At 40.8% G+C, this 23706-nt stretch overlaps 1 protein-coding gene across 1 annotated transcript in view; it reads left to right on the plus strand.

The window, feature by feature from the left end:
* PLXDC2 (plexin domain containing 2) overlaps positions 1-23706 on the plus strand; it is a 391835-nt gene that overhangs the window by 243939 nt on the left and 124190 nt on the right. The gene's annotated exons all lie outside the window — the stretch shown is intronic.

A 23706-nucleotide genomic window follows, 5' to 3' on the forward strand; every position in this document is an offset into this window, starting at 1 on the left:
TGGTAATAGGGTTTATGTCACTTGTGGTCTTTGCAAGTTACCCTTCATCCCTAATACTTTTGCCTATAAAACCTACTAAATATGTGCCCTATCCTAAATGATTGTTTTCTTTTTAAAAATACTAATGGATATCACATTGTGGTAAATACAAATTTCGGATCATAGGTGCATAGAAAAATAAGTTGTGAAGGTTTTAAAGATTTTGTACTGCAATCAAGGGGAAATTATAGAGTGAAGATTTCTTATATTTGTTTATGTATATAATAAAAACTGAAAAAATCAGATCAGAACTGAGATCAACAAATGTCTTGATCGTTTTCCTGAAGGGGAAAAAAGAAAGTTTTGAGCCTTTCCTAATTCTGGAACAGTAGATTGCCTAGTAGAAAAGACGGAAAGGCTTTGCATCTGTTATTGCTTACAATGTTGATCCATAACTCACGGAGGTTCTTTGTCTGGGGTAAATAGATTGTCATGGTTTCCCAGGGTGCATCTAGCAATAGTTGCTGAGGGTTGAGCGCTGCCTCAATGACATAATATGTCATCATTTTTTATAATGCATTATTTTTGTAAGTTGCCACAGTGCTGCCTCCAGTGGGAATTACCATGCAAGTGGATTTTTTAAAATATTTCCCTCCATATCATTAACTTGAGCATATTAGATATCGTTGTTCTTCCTTGAGTGAAAAATCAGCTGCTCTTTTTTTTAATTCATTTTTATTGAGATATATTCACATACCATGCAGTAATACAAAGCAAAGCATACATTCAGTTGTTCACAGTACCATTATATAGTTGTGCGTTCATCACCAAAATTAATTTTTGACATTTTCATTACCACACACACAAAAACAAAAAGAATAAAAACCAAGGTGAAAAAGAGCTACCAAAGTAAAAAAGAACACTGGGTGCCTTCCCCCCCGCCCCATTTTCTACTCATCCATCCATAAGCTGGCCAAAGGGAAGTGTGTTCCATATGGCTTTCCCATTGTCACCCCTCATGTACTACATTTTTATGCAGTCGTCTTCAAGATTCATGGGTTCTTGGTTGTCATTTGATAGTTTCAGATATTTACTGCTAGCTATTCCAATTCATGAGAAGCTAAAAAGGGTTGTCTAAAGTGTGCATAAGAGTGCCCACCAGAGTGACCTCTCGGCTCCTTTTGGAATCTCTCTGCCACTGAAGCTTATTTCATTTCCTTTCACATCCCCCTTCTGGTCAAGAAGATGTTCTCCGTCCCACAATGCTGGGTCTAGATTCCTCCCTGGGAGTCATAGTCCACGTTGCCAGGGAGATTCACTCCCCTGGGTGTCTGATCCCACGTAGGGAGGAGGGCAGTGATTTCACCTTTCAAGTTGGCTTAGCTAGAGAGAGAGGGCCACATCTGAGCAACAAAGAGGTGCTCGGGAGGAGGCTCTTAGGCACAGTTATAGGGAGGCCTAGCCTCTCCTTTGCAGCAACCGTCTTCCCAAGGGTAAAACCTGTGGTAGAAGGCCCAGCCCATCAAACCAGCAGTCCCCTACGTCTGTGAGCACATCAGCAACCATCGAGGTGGGGCAAGCCCAACAGCCCTGCATTCTCCACCAGCTCCTCAAGGGGGCTCAGCATATTTTTTTCCTTTTTTTTTAATTAACTCTTTTTTTTTAAATTAACTATATCAAAAAAAAATTTTTTTAAAGATGTACAATAAAAAACATTTCAAACAAACCGTAACAGGGGAGTAAGAAAAAGACAACCAACCTAAAACATCTACTATACTTCCAACATGTTCCTACCCTACCCCAAGAAAATAACCTAACATAGCAACATTTCTGTGAACTTGTTCCTACCATACCCATCAGAAATTAACAGATCATAGTCATTCCTGGGCATTCCCAGAACGTTAAATTTACTCACGGTAGCTTATCTGTTCTTATTGGGTTATCTTTCCCCCTTCATTAATTGCTCTCTTTCCCTAGTTCCCCTGCTTTCTACATTTTAAACCATTTATTTTAGGAGTGTGTTGTTTAACCTCTAGGTGTCTGTGAATTTTCTAAGTCTCTGATGGCTATTGACTTCTAATTGTATTCCATTGTGGTCAGAGAATGTGCTTTGAATAATTGCAAATTTTTTTAATTTATTGAGGCTTGTTTTACGTCCCAGCATACAGTCTATTCTGGAGAAAGTTCCATGAGCACCAGAGAAGAATGTGTATCCTGGTGATTTGGGATGTAATGTTTTATATATGTCTATTAAATCAAATTCATTTATCAGATTGTTTAGGTTTTCAATTTCCTTGTCGGTCTTCTGTCTGGTTGATCTGTCTATAGCAGAGAGTGATGTGTTGAAGTCTCCCACAATTATTCTGGAAACATCCATTGCTTCCTTTAGTTTTGCCAGTGTTTGCTCATGTATTTTGTGGCACCATGATTGGGTGCATAAAGATTTATGATTGTTATTTCTTCTTGTTGAATTGCCCCTTTTATTAGTATGTGGTGGCCTTCTTTGTCTCTCATAACATCCTTGCATTTAACGTCTATTTTATCTGAGATTAATATTGCTACTCCTGCTTTCTTTTGGCTGTAGCTTGCATGAAATATTTTTTCCATCCTTTCACTTTCAATTTCTTTGTGTCTCTGTGTCTAAGATGAGTCTCTTGCATGCAACATATTGATGGTTCATATTTTTTGATCCATTCTGCCAATCTATATCTTTTAATTGGGGAATTTAATCCATTTATGTTCAACGTTATAACCGTGAAGGCATTTCTTGAATCAGCCATCCTATCCTTTGGTTTATGTTTGTCAGATATATTTTTTCCCTCTGTCTCTTATTGTCCTTTAATGAACCAATATTGAATCTCTTTAGTACTGAACCTTTCTCTATATCTCTCTCTTCTTTCTTTGTTTCTCTGTTGGTAGGGCTGCCTTTAGTATCTGAAGTAGGGCAGGTCTCCTGTTAGCAAAATCTCTCAGCATTTGTTTGTGAAAAATTTAAGCTCTCCCTCAAATTTGAAGGGGAGCTTTGCTGGATAAGGTATTCTTAGTTGGAAATTTTTCTCTCTCAGAATTTTAAATATGTCATGCCACTGCCTTCTCGCCTCCATCGTGGCTGCTGAGTAGTCACTACTTAGTCTTATGCTGTTTCCTTTGTATGTGGTGAATTGCTTTTCTCTTGCTGCTTTTGGAACTTGCTCCTTCTCTTCAGTATTTGACAGTCTGATCAAATATGTCTTGGAGTGGGTTTATTTGGATTTATTCTATTTGGAGTTCACTGGGCATTTATGCTTTGTGTATTTATATTGTGTAGAAGGTTTGGGAAGTTTTCCCCAACAATTTCTTTGAATACTCTTTCTAGACCTTTACCCTTCTCCTCCCCTTCTGGGACACCAATGAGTCTTATATTTGGACGTTTTATTTTATCTGTCATATCCCTTAGGTCTATTTGTATTTTTTTGATTTTTTCCCCATTCTTTATTTTGTTCTTTCATTTTCCATTCTGTAGTCCTCGAGGTCACTGATTCGTTGTTCAGCTTCATCTAGTCTTGTACTGTGAGTATCTAGAATCTTTTTAATTTGGTCAACGGTTTCTTTTATTTCCATAAGATCTTCTATTTTTTTATTTACTCTTGCAATGTCTTCTTTATGCTCTTCTAGGGTGTTATTCATGTCCTTTATACCCTGTGCCATACTCTTTTTGTTTGTCTTTAGTTCTTTGTTTAATTGCTCCAAATACTGTGTCTCCTCTGATCTTTTGATTTGGGTGTTTGGGTTTGGGTTCTCCATATTGTCTGGTTTTTTTCATATACTTTAAAATATTCTGTTGTTTTTGGCCTCTTGGCATTTGCTTTACTTGATAGGGTTCTTTTGGGATATGTAGGATTATTCAAAGACTAATCTCTGATTTGTCAGATCTACAGCTTTGTGGCGTACACTTTCTCTAACTAACCAGCAGATGGCGTCCGTGAGTCACCTGTTCCCCTCAAGTCAGTTCTCCCCAGCTTTGTCTTTGTGGTGTGTGGGGATCTGATTCTTGTGGGGCCCGATTGGTGCACCAAGTTTGGGTGTGTTGTTGGTGCTGTCTGCCCTGAATGTGGGGCATGTGTCTGGCAGTTAGCGAGGGAGGGCAGCTTTAATAATCAAACCTCCCAGGTGTTCCTGGAGATTTAAGGCTGTTGCAAGAGTCTAAACCTTCATTTCAGTCTCACCACAGACTGTCTCTACTGCTGACCCACAAGTCCTTGGTATTGGTGTATGGTCCCTGGGATTTCCAAGTGGGTCCCTCTTCCAAGCTGTGCCCTTCTAGGTCCTCTGCTGAGGGAAGGTTGTGCCACATCACAAGTGTGTGCCGTCCCTCAAGGGAAGTTCTGGGCCACTGGGCCGTGTAGGTGCGTTCCCAGCCTGGTGTAAGGATGGCTGTATGGGGCATGTTAATTCCCCTCTTTTCGCACAGCTCTGCCTTCCCAGCTCCGGGACAATTAGCTGTGGGTGCACAAAAGGCTATTGTCCACGCCTGATATTGTGGCATGTGCGCGTGTTGCTGGAAACAGTTACAGTCACATTGGGTTTTTTGGCACAGCTCTGGGCTGTGGCTCCGGCGCTGGGCAGGAGCGTTCCCAGCCCGCCGGGAAGATGGTTGCAAGGGGCGTGGTTATTTTCCCCTTTTGGCTCATCTCTGCCTTCCTCGCTCTGAGACAATTAGCAGCAGGTGCTATCTTCCACACCAGATATTGAGACATTCGCACAACCCGTTCCTGCCACGCTTCACTGTGCAGTTCTCGCTGCCGTATCTGCAGCTGCTTTTGGGTTTTTTTAAAAAAGAACTAGTCTGCCTCCAAACACCAATCCACAGTTTCCCCACACCACAGCGTGGCTGCTGGATATTCAGCTGGCTCCCTCACTCGTTTCAGAACACAGACTCCTGGTTTCACCAAGTGCATGGTCCCTGTGGATTTAGCAGATCTTGTCCAGCTGGTGCATCACTGGAACTGGTGTTCTGGGTCACTTTCTGGCTTTTATCTAGTATTTTTCACGGAGATTTTTTTTGTCCTGTCTCTCCTAGCCGCCTTCTTAGGTTCTCTCTCAGCTGCTCTCGTAAGCTGACATTTTAAATTATATTTCTGGTGATACACGGAAAACATTAAAATCTCATTATACCAAATAGTCTTTCTCCTTCTAGGACATTCTGCCCCTGTATTTGTGAACTCAACTCCAAAGACTTAAATTAAAATCTCATTATACCAAATAGTCTTTCTCCTTCTAGGACATTCTGTCCCTGTATTTGTAAACTCAACTCAAAGACTTAGATCAGTTTGATTATTTTGCTTTAGAAAATATCATTTGTTCATAGCTTTCTCTTACTGATGATTGTAATCAGTAATTTTCTATTTGAATGTTGTCTTTCTGATATCTTCTTTCAGACAGAAAGTAATTACAAGACCATCTCAGTGGAGAATATGTAAATGTATAAAAAAGACACTATAATTAGGAACTTATCCCTACAGTAATAAATCTTGAGAATTGGAAAAACCTTTCACAAATTGGGGTTTGGATTGTCCTTCCATCTATCTTTGTTGTTTCCATAACATGCTTAGTAAGGTGTGGTGGCAGGAGAGGGACCTTCTTGTCTTCCCACTGCTCTGAGCAGCATGTATCCGCACAGGGTCACCCCCAGACCATTACATGGAGGGACCACAGTTTTCTTTTCCAGGCATTCTTGGAGCTGTGGTAAAACCTGAGCCTGATACTTACTTTCTTCAAAGGGAGATAAATATGCCTATCAAAAGAAACTGGAAAACACAAGCGAATATATATGCACCAAAGATGCTGTAACAGTCCTAAGAAAGTTGACAAGGGACGTGGCAGTCCCCAGGCACTCGGTGGACCTGCTGGGCAGGGCTGGGCACCACTCAGGAGGCAGAGCTGGAGGGAGGGTGAGTGCGTGGCAGGTGTCCTTTTGCAGGGAAGAGGCTCTAGGAAATGGCTGTGAAGGAGAAAACAGGCAGAAAGGAATGGAAAGGCCCCGGGAGGTGCAGCTCCTGCCCTTGCATGCCCGTGGGAGGAGCTCAGACCCAGAGAAGGGTGCGTGCTGGGTCCAGGAGGGGTGGGATTGTTTCCCTGTCATCCTTCACCAGAGTTAGCTATTCCTCCTGGGATCTGTCGGTGGCACTTGGCTTAGCCTTTCTGGCAATCACTTCCTTGTCTGGACTTCCCACCCCCTGGTGCTCACTCCCACCCATCCCAGGGGCTGCCCGAGCACTCCCGTCCCCTACCTGCCTCTGTCCACCTACCACTGTGCCCGTGCAGCCCCTCATGGGTCTCCTGTCTGCTCCTTGGGGGGCTGAGCCACAGAATCTCAGCACTGAATAATCAGCAGCTCCCCTCCTCACTTACTTCCTATCCCATCCTCCGTCCATGTTTCTCCTAGCTCTGCAGAACTGGAATCTTGAAATTATGTTTGCTTTTTCCATTTTCAAGGATGTCTGCTCATTGTTTGTTGGCTTCATAGAATCTGCTGGAGGCATCCCTTCCTTTCCATCCTCACAGCCAGCAGGTCGGACCCACGTACTCTCACCCCTGGACCCAGTCACCCCGTCTACTAGCTGGGTTCCTTGTCTACCATTGCTCCCACCAGGGTGTGCATATAAATCTTCCAAACTCAGTAAGCATGCTGTCTTCATCATCTCTCCCCTGCCTACTCACTGATAGAAACCAACACACGTTTATGGAGACCCTGCTGTGAGCTGCCCATAGCGCGGGGCAGATGGGGCCACGAGGAAGTGCCCTCGTGCCCTGGAGGGATGTGTGGTTTAGGGCGGGTGGCAGCTGGTGAACCTAAGCTGCTCCCAGTGGGATAAGTTCCCGAAGGCCTTGAAATGCCTTCTCTCATTTTCTAGTACTTCCATGTAAGCTTTTTTTGGTTTAAACTTGATGATAAATTCCTTATGCCATTTTTCATTAAATTCACTCCTCTATTTACTTTAGAAAAGGGTATTGTTTCTTTTACTTCTACCAACAACTCATGTTACAATATTTCATAATTTGAAAGTAAGTGTGCTTTTTAGTTCAGTTTTAGATTTCAGAACCCAATTGTCTTGGGATTCAGAGAAAGTATATTTCCCTTGGACCATAGATCTTCTCTAAGTAAAATATATGCATTTATGAACTAATATTTGGTTTAGTTTAGTTCAAAAGTTAAAACAAAATTGTCAAAAGGAAATGTGTGTTTTGTTAGCAAACATTCTAAAAGGTTCACTTCACAGTCATGGCAGGAAAGAAATGTTTACTCTTTTGAAAACCGGTCAGAATGACCAAATGTTTGGTTGTAAACTCTGCGTGAGATCCCAGGGTCCCGGGGTCTCAGTGACCCTTCCTGAGAAAGTCACGTTTCTCAGGGGACGAGTTTTCCAAGAAACATTTGGGACCCAGGAGAGTCACAGACCCTAATGTACGTACACCTTCAAAGGTTGCCTGAAACGCCTCTGCGGTGTTCGGATTAACACTTAAAGTTCATTTGACAATCTCTCGTGGACTCTTCCGTCACTTAATAACATGAGACCTGGTCTTAAATTGTTCACTTAGAAAAGTACAAAGGGCAGATTTCCTCCACGTATCCACTCTGTCTGCTTCTCCTCCTCCAAGAGTCTCCACTGATAATCTTCTCCGGAAGGAGAAACGCTCCCCGAGCTCCACCCTGTGCCCCCTCCTCCCTGTCACCCGCCTGCTTCCATGGGAATATCCGGGAGGTGGCTGTGGGTTATCCTTGGTGACAATTCTATTTCTCAGGCTCTCCTAGCTGTTCCTCTGTGTTAGATTGTGAGCCCTCAGAGTATATTTATAACAGTTAGAAACTTCTGTTTTACAGATTTTTAAGTATAGTAATTTATTGCTTTGCATTTATTTAACATTGTGTCAAAACTTATGCTGCCTTCATTCATTCCAAAGAGAGGACTGCTTGGAAGTTAGAAAGAAAACCTTTACTGTTCAATGTGTTTGCAGTATCTCTTTATGTAGCACTGGTGAAGTGTTAATATTGGAGTCAAATGCATGATTGTCTGCAGGAAAGTAAAAGCATCTGGCCTGGGCACTGGGCTCTTGGCTTCAGGTTTTTTTCAGACCATAGAACGACACGAAGCAAAGTGGAAAAGGGGACCCGAAGTGATGGTTGGTTCCCTGGATAACAGTTTACGGTGTGAGTCCACGCGGCCTTACTTGTCTGGTGCACAGGGATAAACCCAGCCTCGTGGTTACTCTGGCTGCAGAGCCTCCCACTCGTAGGCCTTGAAATGTGCTTTTCTGGCAAAGGGCTGTGACCACACTAGATCCCCAGGTGGGATCTCACACTGGATCCCACAGGGCAAAAGGCTGGCTAGAGACACCTGCCTCACAGGGGGATGCCCTCGAGGGAAGGCAGCCGTCAGCTCTCTCTGTAGTGATGCCTGAGGATGCACAAGGTACAGGAATCGGGGTGCATTCCCTGCACACATGGCAGTTCCAAAACTAGGCTTAGAGTCTGGATTGAGCATTTTCTCCTCCAGATTCCTCATCTGCATAGATGGCCCCACCGTCCACCACTCGACTCCTTCCTCCGCAGCATGCTGCCCACATCCAGCATTCCCTCGTGACACCCCCTCCACTGGGGGAGACCCCTCTTATGGGTCACTCTGTCCATGCCATCCAGGTTTAACCCTTGCATCTTTCCCCAGGTTATGGGGACAGACAGCAAAATGTCCTCCCCATTTCAAGTGTGATTCCTCTTTTCCCACTGCTTGTCACCTGCCTGGATGAACTGTTATCAAAAATCATTTTTAACTATTTCTGCCATACAAAAAATATTGATGATCTAGAAAATACTTGCGTGCACTTCACCCAGCTTGAAGGGACAAAATAAACAGAGACACCTTGGAATCTAGCTGCGTGTCCCTCTCAGCTGCTTCTCCCCCGTTCTCTGGAAACAAGCACTCTCCTGAATGTGGTGTTTACGAGAATGCCTTTTCACACGAGCAAAACTGGTTGTGTTATGACTCTGCATAAACCCTTCAGTGTTTGCCCATCACTTTGAAAGACTATCCCCCAAACTCGCCATGACAGGCACGACTTTCCATGACCTCTCTCTGCTCTAACCCCATCACACACTATCCTCCGTGAAGCCTGGAGAATGCCCTTCTACTCCTCTAAGCGTACTGACGTCAAAGAGAAACTGAGTCATTAGAAATTGGTTTTTCATTTATTTGGGCAGCAATTGTGAATCAAGCAGTGTCCAACCGAAAGTGGAAAGGAGCTCCGCTGAGTGGAGAGGGGAGGCTGACAGAGGACCAGTGTGAAAGCAGGCGAGGACGGGTTCTCATTGGCTGATGACACTGTCCGTTTTACACAGGGGGTCTCACGGAGTGGGCAGCACTGTCCACTGATGAGCGGCGTGTGCTTGTCCACTCTGATAAGCTGGTCTGTCACCCGGTGGTGCTTACTGCAGCTCTGTAGAGTAAATTCCGTTGTTTTTCTCTTCTGGAAAGTCCCTTCTCAGAAGGGGTCCCCCATCAGCGCCTGGGGCAGGCGGTCGTGTGTCTACCCCACAGGGTTACCGCAGACACAGAAGTGCCTGGTGATACCTGTGGGGTGAGCGGATAAGGGAATGAGTGCCGCCACCGTGCCGGAAACACCCGCTCGGAAAGGCTGCGGCCCTTGTCCTCGAGGCTCCGTGACAGGCTGAGAGGGGCAGGCAGGGGTGGACGTGGCCATGACCCGTGGTGATCCATGTGACGAGGCCTGGCACGGACGTCCACATGAGCCAGGGTGCAACTCTCGGGCATGATGGGGTCTTCTGGGTGGGAGAGAGTCAAAGGCAGCTCCCCGGAAAAGGAGACATTGAAACCGAAGCGGAAGGGCAAATGGGTTTCAGAGCACAGAAGGAGGGAAGCATATTTCAGGCAGAAAAAAGCAGCACAAGCAAGTGGGTACAACCTGGCGGAACTAACGGAGAACTCTGAGGCACCCGTGGTGGAGAGCGGTGGGGGTGACGCTGTCGTGCAGTGACAGACCACGGAGGGCTTTTGAGGTCAACCTACGGAGTTTGGAAATCAGGGGTTCTCAGTCTCGAAACCCGATTTATTACTATACACAAGGAATGATGCCAAGCAGATTATAGGAAGATGAGTAAATGGGCCTACTGCTCCTTAAAAACGTAGCTAAAAAAGATAAAACAAATCCGCTATGCATTTTTGTTTTACCACTTTCACCTCAAATTCAAGTGTCTCCAGAATGGCTGGATTGTGAGGAAACGGGTAATGGTGTTTAGAGGCCTTGGGCAATGGCCACGTTGGTGCCGATGGGTGATGCCAGCCCCGTGACCTGCACTTGCTGTGTGGCCGTGTGGCAGTGCCACGTCTTTAAAGCCCCCGGCCGGGCAAAGCTGCAGTGGCCGTGCTCACGGACGTCAGCCTGCCCCTCGCCGTGGCAGCGTGGCACAGGCCTCGTGGGGAAGCTCAACGTCTCTCAACCCAAGGTCAGTGTGGGAAAGCCACTCGTGGCGGTGCCCCAGCCTCTTGGAGACAACCCCAGAGGACTGTTCCTTTAGCTTTCAGAGGGTCACCCCCCGATAACGGGTCAGTCCTCCTGAGAGGGGGTGACACGGAAAGTGTTTCCCATCATTCACACCCAAGTGTGTATTCACCCACCAGCTTTTTTCTGAGAGAAGTTTTAAAGAGAAGGAGAGGCTAATGGGTTTTCTGTACCTGGGAGGGTTTCCCAAGAACAGTGGTATAGGAGAATGGGAATACAAAGTGTGTGCAAGCCTGAACAGTAAACTCCAGTAAATTTCCCCTACATCTCCCCCATGCCTCCCAGGACCCCAATTTGTGGAAAGGTTAAAAAGTTATTAACTTTTATTAATATAAATGTATAAGGGTATTGTTTGAGCACTAGCATGTGATTCAATATGTGCTTGCTCTGATTTGATTGAGCTCTGTGCTGGCTTACGTCACGCAGACCAAATCCCACCGCAGCCACCCTGGTGCCCCTCATGCTTCAGCGGGAACGTGGACTGATGTCCACGGAAAGATCCTCCCTGTGTGGTGAACCTCTTAACTCTCTGCTTGAGCAGACACACGGGGAAATGTTAACACAACCCATCCCTCCAGTTCTGATTGGTCGGAACCAGCTACGTCGAAGTGTGTCCACACCATGGGGCTGTGCTGCTTTCCCACGACAGCTGCACCTGCGGAGAGCAGGTTACAGAATCACGGAGCAGACTCCTGCCTGCGCGTCGCCTTTGGAAGTGCCTCTTTTCACCCTAAGTTGATGGGAGCTGGGCCCCCTGAGCCTCTCTGGCACATGGGCCTGTAACGGTGTTGGGGAAAAAATGCAAGGCTCTCTTTCCTTTTCCCTGGGATGCAATCAAATGCTGCAGCTGCCTTCGGAGGACGTTTCTCTGTGGTTCTCCTGGAGAACCGAGGAGGCCCAGCATGGTGATCTCCTCCCAGCCTCGGGTGGCCTGAGCGGTGGGTCTGTGGCCTGACTTTTCTTTGCTCATGCACGTTTCTGCCCACGCAGAGCAGGTGTCGTTCTGGTCCATGCAAAGACAATGGAGACACAAGCCACCACATTTATGAAGAGCTTTGCTGACTGCTTTACTTGGGTTTGATGATCAGACGTTAAAGTTTAATTGAAGTAAAGATGCTGAGAAGGCAATGGAAAAATAACTCGTCTAATGAAGTAGCAAGAGAAGATGTTCAGATTTCTATCAATTGATACCTGGAGAGAAATGGATTGATTCCTTTCTTATTTATGAATTTCCTACCAGCAAGAAGAAATAGAAAGAAGAAATAATTTGCGTGGATTATTAATTCTTAAGCAGTCTCCACATACAGGTTTTGCAGAATGTTTTCAGTCTTAGAAAATATTTTAGAGATTGTTCTTTTATAGTCAGTCTGAGTTGCATTTCCTTCATGTTCTACAAGCTTCAATTTATCATTTATGTGTCTTTTTAAAAATAAGAGTATATTATTTCTGCATTAAAATAATGCAAAATATATAACCAATAAAGTGAAATGAAAGCTATTAGGACTAGAAAGAACAAATAACTCGCATAGTGGATGATATGATCAGCAACATACTAAAGCCCCATCACCACCCCAAATATAAAGATAAGTTACTAGAATTAGTTTGGGAATTGAGCAAGATTGCTGAACGTAAAATCAATATCCAAATCAATTGCATTTCTGATTGCCAGCACAAACTGTTAGAAAAGTAATTGAAAATAAAGTTTCAAATAGATTCAAAAAAGTTATGTAAATTAGAGTAAATCTAAAAATGATGTATAAGACTTTTTGAGTAAAAAAATGAAAAATTACTGAAAAAGTTTAAGAATAGCTAAATAAATAGAGATATATACCATGTTCATGGGATGGGAGACTCAAAATCAAAAGATGTGAATTCATCCCAAACTGATTATGGTTTCAGTGCAATTTCAGCAGAAGTCCTCACATGGTGATTTTATTTTTGGATGTGCACGTGCCTCTTGATCAGCTAACCCCAGAGTCCCCAGGGGAGGACAGAGGGCCAGCGACAGCCACACTTCCGTAGGGGCAGCCAGGGCTGCTCCGAGCTCCTGCTTTACCAGGGTGGAGCTGCAGTAGTGACAGGTTCAGGCTCAGCTCCAGGACAGAGGAAACGACCCCTGCGGCAAACGAGAGAGCCCGGTGGCGGTCCTCCAGACTCAGGAAAGTTAGATTCACGATCGAGTTGGGATCTCAGATGAGTAAAAAAGAACAGAATTTCCAAAAATTGACTGTCCCTGTAAAATTGATCGGCATTTTGTAATCTACAAAAATAATTTCAGGTGGATTAAAACTAAGGTAAGCAGTAAGTTTATACATGTTTTAGAAAACAATATAGAAGAATAGATTTGTAACTTCAAAGTAAGGAAGAATATTTTTGTAACTGCAGAGTAGAGATACGTTTTAAACAATGCTTAAAAAGTACAACCCAAATAAGTGACAAAGGAATAGCATACAGAATTTTTTAGTTTAAAAAACTGTAAAAAAGTCCTAGAAATCAGTAAGAACAAAGCAAAGACTTTTTCAGGCACTTCATAGAACAGGAAACTTCGAGGACTAATTAACTTCTCAACAAAGAGTTCCACTGTTACTCAATGTCAGATATTTATATGTAAATAAATATCACAATGTGATATAATTTCATAACTACCAGATGATCAAAAATTAAAATTCTGGCAAAATCAAATTTTGATAGGGCTGTGAAGCAATAACAATTGTACATAGTGATGGTGAGCAGGCCAGTTTGTGAAACTACTTAGGAAGACAATTGAGCATTATCTGGTAGCTGCATGTGTGCATGTCCTGTGACCCACTCATACTGCTCCAGGCTTACGCGTCAGAAAACTCTTGCACATGTGCACCAGGAAATAAGCAAAACAAAATTTTTAGAGTAGAACTGTTTGTAATAACAAAAAGATATTGAGACACTACAAATTCAATTGAGAGTCTAATGGATAAATTAATTGGGTTATAGTCATATAGTGGAATACTTTGCAGCATTAGAAAAAAATAAAAACTTTCAGAAGAATACTTACAGTATGATTCATTTATTAAAAAGTCTAAATATATGCAAAGTTAATTCTCTTAGTGATACAAACATAGGATATAAAACTGTAAAGGAAAGGAAGAAAATGATAAACGAGAATTAAAGTTTGTGGTTAGCTCTCTGTGGGGGAGGGGAGCGTGCATTTGAGGCTGAGGTTGTATCTTCCTAGATCACTTTTAGTCTGGCTGGTAAGAAATCTGCTCAGCCCCTGGTTATCCAGACACACATGCACATGTTCTTTAAATATAACATGACTTTTTTATTTTTAAGGTTCATTTTTTAAAACCACTGAGACACACATAGTCACCTATACAAATAAATGGAAATTGGTTGAGCATCACAAAATACCCATGTATTGAAAATGAAGTGTTTGAATTTGTATTTAGGAATATTTTATTCTAAATAGTCTTTGCAATATCTCCTATGTTCAAGAAAAAAGCTTTATCAGTATTTTGGTCAAAAGAAATATGTTCAGACAATTTTTTTTTTTGGCTGTAGGATTATAGGAGGTAGAATCTCTAATGTTTGAAAAAGGATCTAATTTGTAAAATAAATGGTGACGCTCACCAAACTCTACTCCTTCCACCGTTGGTGACTTATCCCAAATGCACACAAGCATTCCCACATGGTAACTGTGCTGGAAGGATGTAATGTGTATCCGACTGAACTTCCCCTGAGTCGATAAAGGAAGAGAGGGCTCTGAGGAAACTGCATTTTGGTTTATTTTGCAGTCTGGTGTGGGGGAGGGAGCGGGGTCTGAGGCCTGGGGGTGGAGCCAGGCCCCTGGGGCTTCCCAACCCCTGACTGCTCTCAGTAACTATGGTAAACATTACGTAAGGATACGCTATGAATACATGTGAAAATGAATGCACTTTTGGAAGCCTCAATCTAAGTGGCATTAGCCATGACATTGAGTGAGTGGGTCTGTGCTCCTGGGTCAGCAAAATGAATAGAATCACGGCTGAAAAGCCTTTAGAGGAAGTGGGATGACTGAATTCTATTGTGCTTCACACTATAAGATACTAGGTATGTGTTTTGTATTGATTTATAAAATTTGTATACTTTAGATGCTCTCTCTGTCTCTATACATGCACGCACACGCTTATTAAAAAAAGAGAAATATGATAAATATGATATAAATTCCTGTTTGTTCCCAAATAAAGTGAGCCTTCCTTTCCACATCTGATGGTTTGTCTATTCAAATGGCGGGACATTTGGGAAGCACAAAGTGCCCTGCAGTGGGTCCACTTTCTGCAGTTTGGTTTGTTAGGGCAGCCGTGGACATGGAGCGTTAGGAATTCATGTGGATAATAGAGAACACAGTATAGAGAATCATTTGCAAAACAAGATGGAGACGGCAAAAAACATACCCAGTTGAAAATGAAAATGGAAGAAGGTATGGGTTTGTTTCCTTCCATCTTCCCCTCCTCCTGGACACTTCTGGCTCCTGGTTGGGAAGAGGCACTTTAGATAGTCAACATAATTTTCTGAGTGTAATTTCAGCTTGCTGCTTTTTATTCCAGATGATGGATTTGTTGTGGTTTGTAATTCCCAGTGGTGCCATAACCCAATAGAATGAAGGAGCCTATGGGATGTGATATATTTTAACACGTATATTTTTCTTTAATTAAATATCTATAATATCTTAGATATATAAAGGGAAAACATTTGGTGATTGGCAATATTATAGGTCACTTCCTAGGAAACAGTGGTTAGTAAGTGCCCAAGAATTTCAGAAATGCTTATTTTTCTTCTTTTTTTTTCAAAAAAAAAAAAAACTATTTAGGTCATGTGCACAAACCAATAGTGTCACAATGAACAGCATGGTCTACTAGCAACAGTTTTGTCCCAAGGACGCCTGTTACATGAAACCTGTCATTTTACTCACAGCTGGCAGACAGCTTCATTACCAGAGACTTGCCACACTTTTAATTTTCCAATTAGCAGTCGCCACCACAGATGGTTTTGCTTAAGAAGCTGACTGAATTACAAGCAAGGATTTGTCTTAAAGGCGGGGGTAAGTTGTAGGATGTGAGAATGTAATGTTGATTCCTAAAATTGCATTTGTGGAAAATGTAAGTTGAATTATGCTCTGACTTCATTTATTTGCTCCCAGCAAGTTTTTCACATTGAGCAATTGACAGGCTAATAACCACGAAGAGGACCCAGTAAAATAACGGAGTTCTTCACGAGCAGCAAAGGGACATAGAAAATATAAAGCTATGAGGGGATTGATGAGTGTGTGCTCTCTGTCCCCAAATCCTGGTGGGTGAAGGGCCGGAGCCCTGCAGACCTATTTGATGGGTGTGCTGGCGTCGTGGTTCCTCAAGGAGGTGAAGGAAGTGACCTCTGTCCTTGCCACCTCTGCTCCTTTGAACCATAAATGCCCCGAGCCCTGGAGACACAGCCATCAACTCCAACCCTTGCTCTGGGGTCGAAAATATCTACTGAAAGATGGTGAAGTAGAATCTTTTATGCAGCACCGTATGCATTAAAGCTTCAAAGAGCTTTCCCAGCAATTGCAGGCTCTTCGTGCTCCCTTTGTTACGATGACACTTCCCATGAAAGGAAAGAAGCATTTGCAAGCAACAGGAGATTGATCTTTTTACAAGGCGTATTCCATCAGAATGCAGAGAAAGAGATGGCAAACCAAGGACCTTGGACACTAGTCTCAGGGCTTTCATCATCTGCCGCTGTGTCGTTAGAGTGAATGGCAAGTCTTAACCGAAGCTGGAAGAATGCAAATAAACACGCCTGGGTCTGAACCCACATTGGAGTCTGAACCACAATTCTAAAGTCACAGGAACATTCTAGGTTGTGGCCAAAACCAACTAGTCTGCATCAGATAGGAAAGACTGCAAAGAGTAATAATTAGAGCAAATTCAGTGGATGGGTTGATTCTGTGCAAATTTTTCTTTTGAACAGTCAAGTAGTTTTCATATATCATCAACTATCACAACCAACCAATGATATCGGTACGGCTGCAACCTCACTCATCGGATTAGGCAGTTGGGGCAGAGAGAGGTTAAGTAACACAGGTTCATCATGAGAAACTATTTTGATTTACCATTAAATAAATTTTAAAATTGGCATTCATCGCCTCCAATTGAAGTCTAGTTTGGCAGATTGGATTAGAGAAGTATAATTTAAGCCTTTTGTAAAAAACTGCCAATTAAAAGAACAGAGGCTGCAGCAATGCACTAAGAACTAGCAGGACTTGAGACGACTACAATTCTGTTCCGAGGTGTGTGTTTAATTTGCACACAGAGAACAGGTCTTTTCCTCCTCGGATGCCCTGTGTGGCTATGAAATCCACTGGGCAGGGGTTCCAGGTTCTGGGAAGGCTCATCGAGCAGCATTTTCAACTTGCTTACATGGATTGTCCAGCATTCCTATGGGATGGTTGTCTTAAAATCACTCCAAGAGAAGTGAAAAGAATATTCTCTAACTTACTGTCTTCTACAGTTCCTGGCATGAGGCTGGACACATAACAAATTCCAAAATATATTGTGACAAGGCCGTAAAATTGGAAATACGCAGATTGACTCTAGCCGTGTGGCTTTGAGCAAGTTACCCAGCCTTATGAAATACTTTATTTAATGAATGATAATAATAATTAGTATAATTAAAATTATATTATAAATATAGTAATAAAACATAAAAATAATAATATACTTTGCAAAATAAGGATACTTGTAATTGGTAAAGATTTATATTGCTATTGATTAATTTCACTGTTGTCACAATAATTGGGGGAGTTAATAAACACATAATGATTGAGTGGGTTTTATTGCTATTTGTGCCAAGAACTACAATGATGAAATGATGTCATGAAGTTTACAGATTTAAAACTGAATTATTCTAATGACTAGAGACCACCTACAGAAAGCAGATCCTTCAAGGAATAAAATCAAAGTCATTCATTTCACCAGAGCTCAGAATCTAATGCCCAAGTTTCCTAGTAGTTAAGGCAAATGGGAAAGGCAGTGTGTTCTTTCATATCCAAAGAACAAAACGTGTTTGCTTCTTTTATTTGGATCTTTTAAGGAAAGTATTTCACTGGTCCTGATTATCTGGCTAAGAGCCTCTTTTCTACAAATTTCTTGTGATTAGATAGATGATTGTTTTTTAAATGAGAAGGTCATTGTGAACAAATGAGATGCTTTTATGATTAGAAATGCCAATGGCTACAAAGAAGTTTGAAAAAATTATAACAGAAATTACCCAAAAATGGGAAGGTCCAGAAATATGCAAATATTTTTCCTCTACAACTGGCATGCCCAAAGCTGCTAAAGAAAAGAGATAAATTCTAAAGGGGATATTGGTGGCTATGGGTGACTGAGGCATTGAAACGTTTTGCTGCATCACAGGATCCTTCAGTCTACGTGGCTGGACATATTCAACCTCATTACACCTGCGGCTCTCAGCGGGCCTGTCGGGCTGGCTTTGCTCAGTTCTTAGTCACTGATCAAATGACATTTTTAAGATCTGGAAATGTAAGGAGAATTAAGTAGAGCCCATCATTCCAATGATGTGCATTAATTCTTAGTCGCTAGGAACTAACCTGAGCTACTGAGAGGAGATGTTATTAAATATGGCTGAGAGAAGTGAAGCAAATATCCTCCCAATGACCAAAATTAACTTGTTTTGCAGATCAGTGGGGCTTCTATCCTTGGGTTTTTCCACGTTGATTCTGGATAATCGTGGTGGTGGCAGACGTGTCAGTAAGTGAGTAGCTGTTCTCGTGGAAACAGTATTGCAGCAACTGCTGCAGAATAAAAGTGATTTACCACTTTACCTCATGTTGCAATAACTGAAGAACCAGGAGCTATAACTCTTACATATTATCCATTTCTTCCATATTTTTACTTAGTTTTTTAGGAACAAATTGAAACTTCACCTCTGAGATTTGGGAAACTGTTTGTCTGGAAAATTCTTTCCTGGTGAAAGGAAGCAGCAAGCAATGGTTCTCTCCTAGGATCTAGAAGCTGGGTTATGTAGAGTGACAAGTGATTTCTTGCCAGAACTATGTAGAAATATTCAGGGACAAAGGCATTTATATTACTTATTTTAAACACCAACTAATAATTCAGTATCTGAAATCATCAGTGGTGCTGCCTTTTGCAAATCTGATTTTTCAGAAATTGCTGCTATTCTTCTTAGAGTTGCTTTGGAGAATGGATTTTGTGTTGAATTAAAATTCTCCTCCTTGCCCTGTTTGCTCTTTCAGCCCAACGCAGCTGAGACTTCTGGGAAATTGAGAATGCAGAGTAGGGAAATAGCTACCTGGAGCTATTTGGAAAGAACACTTGCAGAGCATAATTTAATTTTTTCCTTAAAAGATTGTATCCATAGAGCTTTTGTATCCATTTTAATGGTGAAATTATTATTGCATGGTGGTGAAGACATGAAGAGAAAAAGATAAATCATCGACCCTGAAAAATATTTGCTCTTCACGTTTATTTGAAGAACGTGATGGGTGGCTGTGGACTTTACACGTGTTGCTTGAACATCTAGGACTAGAAGGAAATATAATAAAAGGAAAGCCATGTAACCACTGTATCTTTCAGTTGGGCTAAGTGAAATTGTAAATGTACAAATTTCTGCTAAAGATATAGGGGGAAATTTCTTCTGGAAGATGTTGCTCAGAAAATGCAAAGCAAGACATGATCAATAGTGAAAATACACACTGAAGATTTTACTAGCTAAAAATGTAACTTTTAATATGAAAAGCTAGAGTTTAATTATGCCTTTGATGAAAAATTAAAATGAAATCAAAGTGACATCATCAACATGGCAATGTAAACAGCTACTGAAATACATAATGTATTAATAAAAGGGACAATTCATCAAGAAGACATAACAATCATAAATATTTATGCACTGAGCCAGAGTGCCCCAAAATACATGAGACAAATACTGACAACACTGAAGGGAGAAGTAGACATCTCTACAATTATAGTTGGAGACTTCAGTACACCACTCTCATCAATGGATAGAATATCTAAACAGATCAATGATCAGAGGATCAATAAGGAAACAGAGATTTTGAATATTATAATAAATGAACTAGACTTAACAGACATTTACAGAACATTTCACCCCACAATGGCAGAATATACATTTTTCTCAAGTGCACAGGATCATTCCCCAGGTTAGACTACTTTGTGACATGTTGGGTCAAAAAGGAGGTCTCAATAAATTTAAAAAGATAGAAATTATACAAAACACTTTCTCAGATCATTATGGAATGAAGTTGGAAATCAATAACAGGTAGAAGGTTGGAAAATTCACAAATATATGGAGGTTAAACAACACACTCTTAAACAACCAGTGGGTCAAGGAAGACAATTCAAAAGAAATCAGTAAATTTTCACAGAAAATGAAAATGAGGACACAACATATAAAAACTTATGGGATGCACCAAAGGCAATGCTGAGAGGGAAATTTATTGCCCTAAATGCCTATATTTTAAAAAAGGCACAAAAATCAAGAAATTAATTGCTCATCTGAAGGAACTAGAGAAAGAACAGCAAACTAACCCCAAAGCAAAAAGAAGGAAAGAAATAACAAATATTAGAGCAGAAATAAATGAAATTGAGCACATGAAAACAATGGAATTGACAAAACCAGAAGTTGGTTCTTTGAGAAAATCAATAAAATCAATGAACCCTTAGCTAGTCTGACAAAGGAAAAATAAGAGAGAATGTAAATAAATAAAATCAGAAAAGGGAGGGGGGATGTAACTACTGACCACACAGAAATAAAGGAGATAATGAGAGGATACTAGGAGCAACTATATGCTAACAAAATAGACAACTTAGACAAAATGGACAAATTCCTAGAAAAATATGAACAAACAACATTGACCCAAGAAGAAATAGATGACCTCAACAAACCAATCATAAGTAAAGAGGTTGAGTCAGTCAACAAAAAACTCCCGGGAAAGAAAAGTCCAGGACCAGATGCCTTCACATTTGAATTTGACCAAGCATTCAAGAAAGAATTACTACCAATCCTGCTCAAACTCTTCAAAAAAATTGAAGAGGAGGGAAAGCTACCTAACTTATTCTATGAAGCCTTTTTCACCCTAATACCAAAGCCAGAAAAAGATACTACAAGAAAAAAATCACAGACCAATCTCTTTAATGAACATAGATGCAAAAATCCTCAATTGCAAATTGAATCCACCAGCACATTAAAAGAATTATGCACCATGACCAAGTGGGTTTTATTCCAGGTATGCAAAGGTGGTTCAACACAAGAAAATAAATTAATGTAATACACATCAATAAATCAAAGGGGGAAAAACACATAATCATCTCAATTGATGCAGAAAAGACATTTGACAAAATTCAGCATACTTTCTTGATGAAAATACCTCAAAGGATAGGAATAGAAGGAAACTTATGATAAAGGATATGTATGAAAAACCCACAGCTAACATCATACTCAATGTGGAAAGACTGAAAGCTTTCTCTTGCTGCACAGACCTATATTTCCTGTTTCCCTCTCCTGTCATCTAGTTACAGTAACAGTGCTTCAATAAGATCAGGTACAAGAGAAGTATGCCCACTGTCACTACTGTTATTCAACATTATGCTGAAAGTTCTGTCTAGAGCAATTAGGCAAGAAAAAGAAATACAAGGCATCCCAATTGGAAAGGAAGAAGTAAAACTTTCTCTGTTTTCATGTGACATGATCCTATATGTAGAAAATCCAAAAAAAAAAAAAAAAGTCTACAGCAAAGCTACTGGAGCTAATAAAAGAATACAGCAAAGTGGCAGGATACAAGATTAACATGCAAAAATCAGTTATGTTTCTACACACTAGTAAAGAGCAATCTTAGTTGGAAATCAAGAAAGAAATTCCATTTACTATAGCAACCAAAAGAATCAAATATTTAGAAATAAAGTTAACCAAGTACTTAAAAGACCTATACACAGAAAACTACAAAAAATTGCTAGGAAAAATCAAGGAAAACTTAAATAAATGGAAGTATATACCATGTTCATGGATTAGAAGATAGTTAAAAGTCAATACTACTGAAATTGGATTCAATCCAATTCCAATTAAAATCCCCAAAACTTACTTTGCAGAAATAGAATAAATCAATAATCAAATTTATTTGGAAGGGCAAGCACCCAAAGAGCTAAAAATATCTTGAGAAAGAAAAATGATGTAGGAGGTCTCACACCACCTAACTTTAAAGCATATTTCAAAGCTACAGTGGTCAAAACAGCAAGGTACTGGCATAAAAATAGATATTCTGAGCAATGGAACTGAGTTGAGTATTCAGAAATATAGACCTTCTCATCTGCGGACAGTTGATCTTGGATAAGGTGGTCAGGTTGACTCAACTGGGACAGAGCAGCCTCTTCAATAAATATACATATCCAAAAACTTGAAAAAGGACCCCTTTCTCACACCTTATACAAAAATTAACTCAAAATTGATCAAAGACTTAAATATTAGTGTTGAAACCATAAAACTTTTAGAAAAAAAAGTAGGGAAATATCTTAAAGATCTTGTAATAGGAGAGGGTTTCCTAGACTTTACTGCCAAAACACAAGCAATGAAAGAAGAAATTGATAAATGGGATCTCCTCAAATTTGAATACTTATGCAAATCAAGGCTTTCTCAGGAAAGTAAGAAGGCAGCCTACACAATAAGATACAATATTTGGATACTATGTATCAGATAATGACTTAATATCCAGAATATATGAAGAGATCCCTCAACTCAGCAACAACAACAACAAAACAAACAACCCAAATAAATGGGAAAAGACATGGACAGACACTTTCTGGAAGAGGAAATACAAATGGCTCAAAAACATATGAAAAGATGCTCAACTTTCCTAGTTATTAGGGAAGTGCAGATCAAAACCACAATGAGATATCATCTCATACAGAATGCCTCTTATTAAGAAATGACAAAATTTCAATTGCTGGAGAGGATGTGGAGAAAGCAGCACACTTACTCACTGTTGGTGGGAATGTAGAATGGTGCAGCTGCTCTGGGAGGTAGTCTGGCAGTTCCTCAGGAAGCTAAGTATAGAATTGCTGTATGATCCAGCAATCCCATTTCTAGGTATATATTCAGAGGAATTAAAGGCTGGGATACAAATGGACATTTGTACACCAGTGTTTATTGTGGCATTATTCAAGATTGCTAAGAGATGGAAACAGCCCAAATGGGTAAACAAACTGTGGTACATACATAGGATAGAATATTACACAGCTGTAAGGTGGAATAAAGTCATGACACATGCAACAACTTGGATGAACCTTGAAGACACTATATTGAGCAAAATTAGCCAGAAACAAAAGACACTATAATGAGCAAACTCTGAGTGTTAATGTTAAGAACATGGGTTGTCAGGAGATAGAAAGAGGGTGGAGATTGGGCATTTGATGCTGAAGGAGTACAGAGTGTTCAACAGGATGGATTGCAAAAATCCAGAAATGGACAGCGCAATACTGTTTGATGTTAGCACAATGTTGTAAGTATGATGAACAAAGCTGAGTATGAATATGGTTGAAAGGGGAAGGTTAGGGGCATGTATGACACCAGAAGGAAATTTAGAGGATTAAAACTGGGACTCTATATCTTAGCAAAACCTAGAGAGGTCAATGATGGTAATTAAATGTACAAATATAAAAACATTTTTACGTGAGGGAGAACAAATGAATGTCACCATTTTAAGTTGTTGAAAATGGGATGGTATATGGAAAAACTATAATCAATGCAAACCAGGGTCTATAGTTAACAGTAACATTGTAATATTCTTCCATTAATTGTAACAAAGGCAATACACCAAAGCTAAGTATTTATAAGAGGGGGATATAAGGGAAGGGTATGGGATTCTTGTACTTATTGTTGTTGTTTCTTCTTTTTATTTTTTTATCCTTCATTTTTTATTTTTTCCTTTATTTACCAAAGAAATGGAAATGTTCTCATATAGATCGTAGTGGTGAATGCATAACGATGTGATTATACCAGGAGCCTTTGCTTGTTCACTTAGGATGGATTGTATGGGGTATGAATAAAGCTGTTTAAAAAATAAACAGAGAGAAACAAGTGCTGGAGAAGATGTGGAGAGAGATATGTACCTATTCACTGTTGGTG

Source organism: Choloepus didactylus, chromosome 5, assembly GCF_015220235.1.
Source record: "Choloepus didactylus isolate mChoDid1 chromosome 5, mChoDid1.pri, whole genome shotgun sequence".
In the NCBI taxonomy this organism is placed as follows: Eukaryota; Metazoa; Chordata; class Mammalia; order Pilosa; family Megalonychidae; genus Choloepus; species Choloepus didactylus.